The following is a 6,000-nucleotide window of genomic DNA, read 5'->3' as shown; positions in this document are numbered from 1 at the left end:
GCCGAGGTCGATACGAAGGACGTTGCAAAAGTGGGAAGAAGGGGCACAACCTTGCATGACTGTGCTTACCAGGCACGGCTGGACCGTGTCTACCATGCATGGTCGTACCATGTTTGTTTTTGGAGATGTGACACACCCAAGCACAGGCATGCCCATCAAACATGATAGGGTCATGTCTGGTTTTGGAAGAGAGGTATGGCTAGGCATGATCGTGCCCACTGGACATGATAGGGTCGTGTCTAGTTCTGGAAGAGCAGCACGACCAGACATGACAGTGCCTAAGAGGCACAGCTAGGTACGACAGTGCCTAGGAGGCATGATTTGGCCTTGCCTCGCTCGAGAAGTGGCGGAAAATTAGAAAAATTGGATTTTTTTTTTTTTGTATTTTCGGTCTGAATACCATGTAAGGGTTCGGGCAATATATATATGAAATCATTGTAAACCTAATGTAATGTAGAAAGAGAGAATATCAATAAAACTTCGACCGTTTTTGTGGAGTAGGCTTGTTGTCAAACTACGGTAATTCTATCTTGTCTCTCCTTATTTCTTTCTTGTGCTCAACGCTTTCTTGCGTTCATTTTTTTGGGATTCCTTTTTGCCTTGTTGCTGTGCAATCTTCTTTCTTCTCTCCTCTTCTTCCATAACTAGAGTTGGAGGGGTTATTGTTAGAGGAGCAACAAGTGCTATCAGAATGACAGTTTCAACATGTCAAGGACATCTTCTGCGAAATTTGATCTGATAAAGTTTGACAGAATCAGAAACTTTGGATTATGGTAGAGGAGGGTCACAGACCTGTTGGTACAACAAGACATTCAAAGAAAGGAAATCGAAAAGTATGTAAAGGATGAATTGGGAGGAGCTTCAAGCGAAGGCTGTGACAATGATCAAACTTTGTCTTACGGATGACGTGATGTACCATATCATGGATGAGGGATTACCAGTGGCAGTTTGTCAAAAGTTGAAAAACTGGTACATGTTAAAGTCATTGATAAACAAGCTGTATTTGAAACAGAAGTTATTTGGGTTGAAGATAACAGAATGAATCGATTTGAGTCAACACATCAATGTGTTCAACTAGATTATGAGCGATTTGAAGTGAGTTGATGCGATGATCGAGGACAAAGACAAATCGCTGATGTTGTTGAATTCTCTACCTTCATCTCCTACGTATGAGAATTTGATTAGTACTCTAATGTGGGAAAACAAACACTCAAATTTAGGGATGACAATTTTTCTCATGGGTTGCATAAATGGGGCGGGTTCAGGAGTATTTTCGGGTATGAGTTTAGGTTTGGGGATTTTTCAAATCCCTGTAGTTGAATGGGCGGGTATGGAGATGTTATCTCCATCTCTAAATTGACCTCGATATAATAATAATAATAATAATAATAATAATAATAATAATAATAATAATAATAATAATAATAATAATAGAGTTTCATCAATTCTGTTTATTAAACCATGACTTATTAATGTTATTATATATGTATTATTTAATTAATAATAATATTATTATTATTTACATGTCATTGGATTTTTGTAATAATATTTTTATGAAAAGTGTTAAAAATTGAAACCCTTTTTTGGCCAAGTCGATAGACAATGGACATTTGAAGAGGGGATGGAGATAGAAATGGAGATTTAATCCTCGTTGGGTCAAAAATAGGAATTCATCGATTAGATAGAACTGAGGATGGGGATAAGGATGGAGGTAGAGATATAATTTGGGGGCTGGGATGGGAATGACAAATCCGCCCCAACCTGCCCTATTGTTAACCGTACTCAAATTGGAGGAGGTCACAAGTGCTTTGTTGGATTTTTATCAGCGGAAGAAAGCAAGAGACGAAGTTTGTCAAAGAGAATGACTTGTAGTGAATAGAAACCAAGAGCACGGTAGTAGCAAAACTTGATATGGATCGAACAACAACAATAAGGCCCATTCTAAATTGAGAAGGAAGAAGGTGATCACGTGCTACAAGTATGTAGACTAAGGTTATACGAAAAGATTATCCAGAGATGAAGAAAAATATTACAGGGAACAAAGGTAGTTCAACGAAGTCTATAAACATAGTTGAAGAGAAAAATTTAGAGAGGTGATGGAGATATGCTATTAGTTATATTGAGTTCGAAGTAGCTAATGCATGAATCTTAGATTCTACGTATTCATATCACATGATGCAAATAAGAAGTGGTTTAACACCTACAAGGTAGTGAATTCTGATTCAGTATTGATAGAGAACGATACATCTTATAGAAACATTGACATAGAGAATGTCAGAATCACGATATTTGATTGTGTGATCAGAATCCTATGTGATGTCAGACACATACCTGATTTGAGGAAGAATTTAATCTCACTAGGCACACTCGATGGTATTAGTTGTAGTTATAAATTAGTGAGCGAGATGATGAAGGTTAGCAAGGGAGTTCTGACGGTAATGAAAGGATAAAAGCTAACAATGAACATCTACACATTAATAAGGACTACGGTTGTAGGTGGAGTTGTCGCGGTAGAATCTGAATCATACAACATGGTCTTATGACATATGCGGCTAGGGCATATATGAGTGAACATGTGATGCTAGAACTTTATAAGAGAGATTTGTTAGAGGACGTCAAGATGTATACGTTTGAATTCTACAAATTATGTATTCTTAGGAAATAGAACAAGATGTAATTTAAGACGACAACTCACAAGATAGAGAAGATTCTGCATTACATACATACGAATTTCTAAGGACCAACCAGTGTAGCTTCACATGGAGGACACTTGTATTTTGTGAGTTTTATTGATGACTACTCACGAAAGGTTTGGGTATACTTCTTGCTTCACAAATCAGAGACTTTTTCAAAGTTTATGTTGGGACAATTTCCCTAGGTCAAGTTTGACAAGTTGACTAAACTTGAGTTGAGTCAAGCTTGAGCCGGGATTTGAATTTTGATATTTGACAATATAAGGAGATTGCTGGAGCAATCGTCCGGTTATGGAGATGGTCAAAGGGTTGACCAGGTTGATGAGAATACAAGTTAAGTAGGTCAAGGTTGACAGGAGACTTGATCAGGAAAGTCCTAACTAGAGGTTAGGCGTATGGAAGTTCTAATTGGAGGTTAGACGTATGGAAGTCCTAACTAGAGTTTAGGGAATGGTGGAAGTCCTAACTGGAGGTTAGACAAATTGGAAAGTCAAAGTGTGATCTTAGAAAAGGAAAAAGTCCTGGCGAGGAGCTAGATATTTGGGAAGTCTTGGTGAGGAGCCAGACAACTGAAAGTCCAAGTGTGATCTTGGCAAAGGAAAAAGTCCTGGTGAGGAGCCAGACATTTGGGAAGTCCTGGTGAGGAGTCAGACAATTGAAAGTCCAAGTGTGATCTTGGCAAAGGAGAAAGTCTTGGTGAGGAGCCAGACATTTGGGAAGTCCTGATGAGGAGCCAGACAACTGAAAGTCCAAGTGTGATTTTGGCAAAGGAGGAAGTCCTGGTGAGGAGCCAGGCAACGGAAAGTATAAGCATGTGGTCTTGGCAAGGTAAGTACTAGTGTGATTTGACAAGGAGAACTCGATAACTAGGATGAGGCCGAAGGAAGCTTTTGAAGGCAAGACGTGAAGGATGGGGAGATATCCGAGGGACGCAAGGCTGATGGAGGAGGCTAGAAGGCTAGTTCGAGGTTGGTCAAGTGTGGCCAAGTGCTAGGCATTGAGACCCAACAGGTCACGGTCCATCGGGAGTTGGGTTTGGGAATTTGGATTTGAGTTTGAGTCAAGTCCAGGCTGGTCAATCGATCGGACGATCGATTGAACCAGAGTCCAATCGATCAATGGATCGATTAGAGTGTGCTGCGATTGAGGGAAGTCTCAATCGATCGATCGATCGATTGGGATGTGAAATCGCGAGCACAGAAGCTTTCCCAATCGATCGGGCAATCGATTGGGAGCTGTCAATCGATCGGTCGATCGATTGGGCAGGGGAATTCTTGCGTGATCGCGAGAACACAAAAAACTTCTGAATCGATCCACCGATCGATTCAGATGTTCCCAATCGATCGGTCGATCGATTGGGATTCGACCCTTGGGCAGGATGCAGGTGATGGACAGCTGTGATGGAGTGGTGCGGACGTGACAATCGATTGAGGATAGATTGAGAGCACTGTTTAAAGCCTGGGCGAAACGTTTTCTTTGCCAGATCTTTTGCGATTTGTTTCTTGCGAGCTTATAGCGATCTTCAGCGACTTTCTTCGATCTTGACCGCCAGTTCTTGAAAGCTCTTGGGAGTGTTCTCTTAATGTTCAAGAGGCAACAACAAGCACAAGTAAGCAAGAAGAGAGTGTCTTTACATGTAATTGTATTCCTTCTTCTTGTATTTTTGTGTGTATTGTTGTGTGAGTTTGTACGAGGCTTCTCCGCCTCCGGCTGCAACTGAGAAGGAGTGATTCATAGTGATGATAGCGTGTCGTGTGTGGATCCTTGGATTAGTCACCTCATCTTGAGGTGGATACCAAGTAAATCCTAGTTGTTAGCGTTGTGAGTGTTTGTCTTTATATTTCGCTGCACATTATCAAGACGAAGCAAACCGATGCAAGCGCGACGAGCTGTTATTCACCCCTCCTCTAGCGGGCACAAAGGCCCCAACAGTTTAAACTGTGGAAAATTGAAGTGGATACCAAGTAAATCCTAGTTGTTAGCGGTGTGAGTCTTTGTCTTTATATTTCGCTGCACATTATCAAGACGAAGCAAATCGATGCAAGCGCGACGAGCCGCTATTCACCCCTCCTCTAGCGGGCACAAAGGTCCCAACAGTTTAAACTGTGGAAAATTGAAGTAGAGAACCAGACTATACAGAAGATCAAATGTCTTAGGTCAGACAATGAAACTGAGTACATGGATTTAAAGTTTCAGAAATTTTATAAGCAATATGGGATTGTGAGACATTTTTCGATTTACAGGATACCTCAGCAGAATGGTATGGCAGAAAGGTTAAACATGACAATAATTGAGAATGTAAGATGTCTCAGGCTAAATACAAGGGTTGCAAATAATTTCTGGGCTGAAACGGTCAACATGACGAGCTATCTAATTAATAGATCACTAAGGGTAGCATTAGAAGGCAAAAATCAGAAGAGACATGGACAAGGAATCAGGTTGATTACTCTCACCTTCGAGTTTTTGGATGTTCAATCTATATGCACATATATCTAGTGAGGAAAGATTAAAGTTGTATGTAAATCAAAGTAGTGTATTTTTTTGGGTATCAAAAGAGTCAAAGACTTCAAGCTTTGAGATCCTAAGGCAAACAAGGTGGTGATCAACAGAGATATGATATTTTTACGAGAAGGCCATGTTACAATGTACTCAGGGAGAAGAAGGAAATGTAATATCACAAAGCAACGAGGAAAAAGACATTGTGAAAGTGGAGCTAGATACTCATAATTCTAATGATACTAGCTTGAGGCATACGGAGCATCACGCTATAGCTGGAGGCAGGACGAAATGAGTCAAAGCCACCCACCATATATGGATTTGAGATTTGGTATCTTATGCGCTTGTCACTAGTAGCGGAGATCCTACATCCTTCCAAGAGACGATTTACAACTCCAATAAGGACGAGTGGATATGTGCTATAATGGAGGAGATGAAGTCGTTGCATAAGAATCAAACACGAGATATAGTGGAACTTCCTAAGGGAAAACAAGATATAGGGTGCAAGTGGATATTCAAGAAGAAGGTGTTGGTGTGGTGGAAGTAGTTCAGATCACTAGGTGGGGGGGGGGGGGGGGGGGGAATTGTGTACCTACAAATTAAGACTAAAATATTTTTCCTAAAGATCTAACAAGGACACACACATTAATAATTAGCGAATAACATAAAAAAAGAAGAGGCCAAATTTACTTGGTTACAATCCTCAGGTTATTAGTCCAAAACTATGAAAAACTCTACTAAGAAATGACCCGGAGATGGAGAAACCTTTTACACCAATTGAGCATAAAGGAAATAACAGAACTGAAAGATA

This window comes from Zingiber officinale, chromosome 1A (assembly GCF_018446385.1).
Source record: "Zingiber officinale cultivar Zhangliang chromosome 1A, Zo_v1.1, whole genome shotgun sequence".
NCBI classification, from domain to species: domain Eukaryota; kingdom Viridiplantae; phylum Streptophyta; class Magnoliopsida; order Zingiberales; family Zingiberaceae; genus Zingiber; species Zingiber officinale.
The sequence above is the reverse complement of the archived record's forward strand: the minus strand, read 5'-3'. Positions refer to the sequence as shown.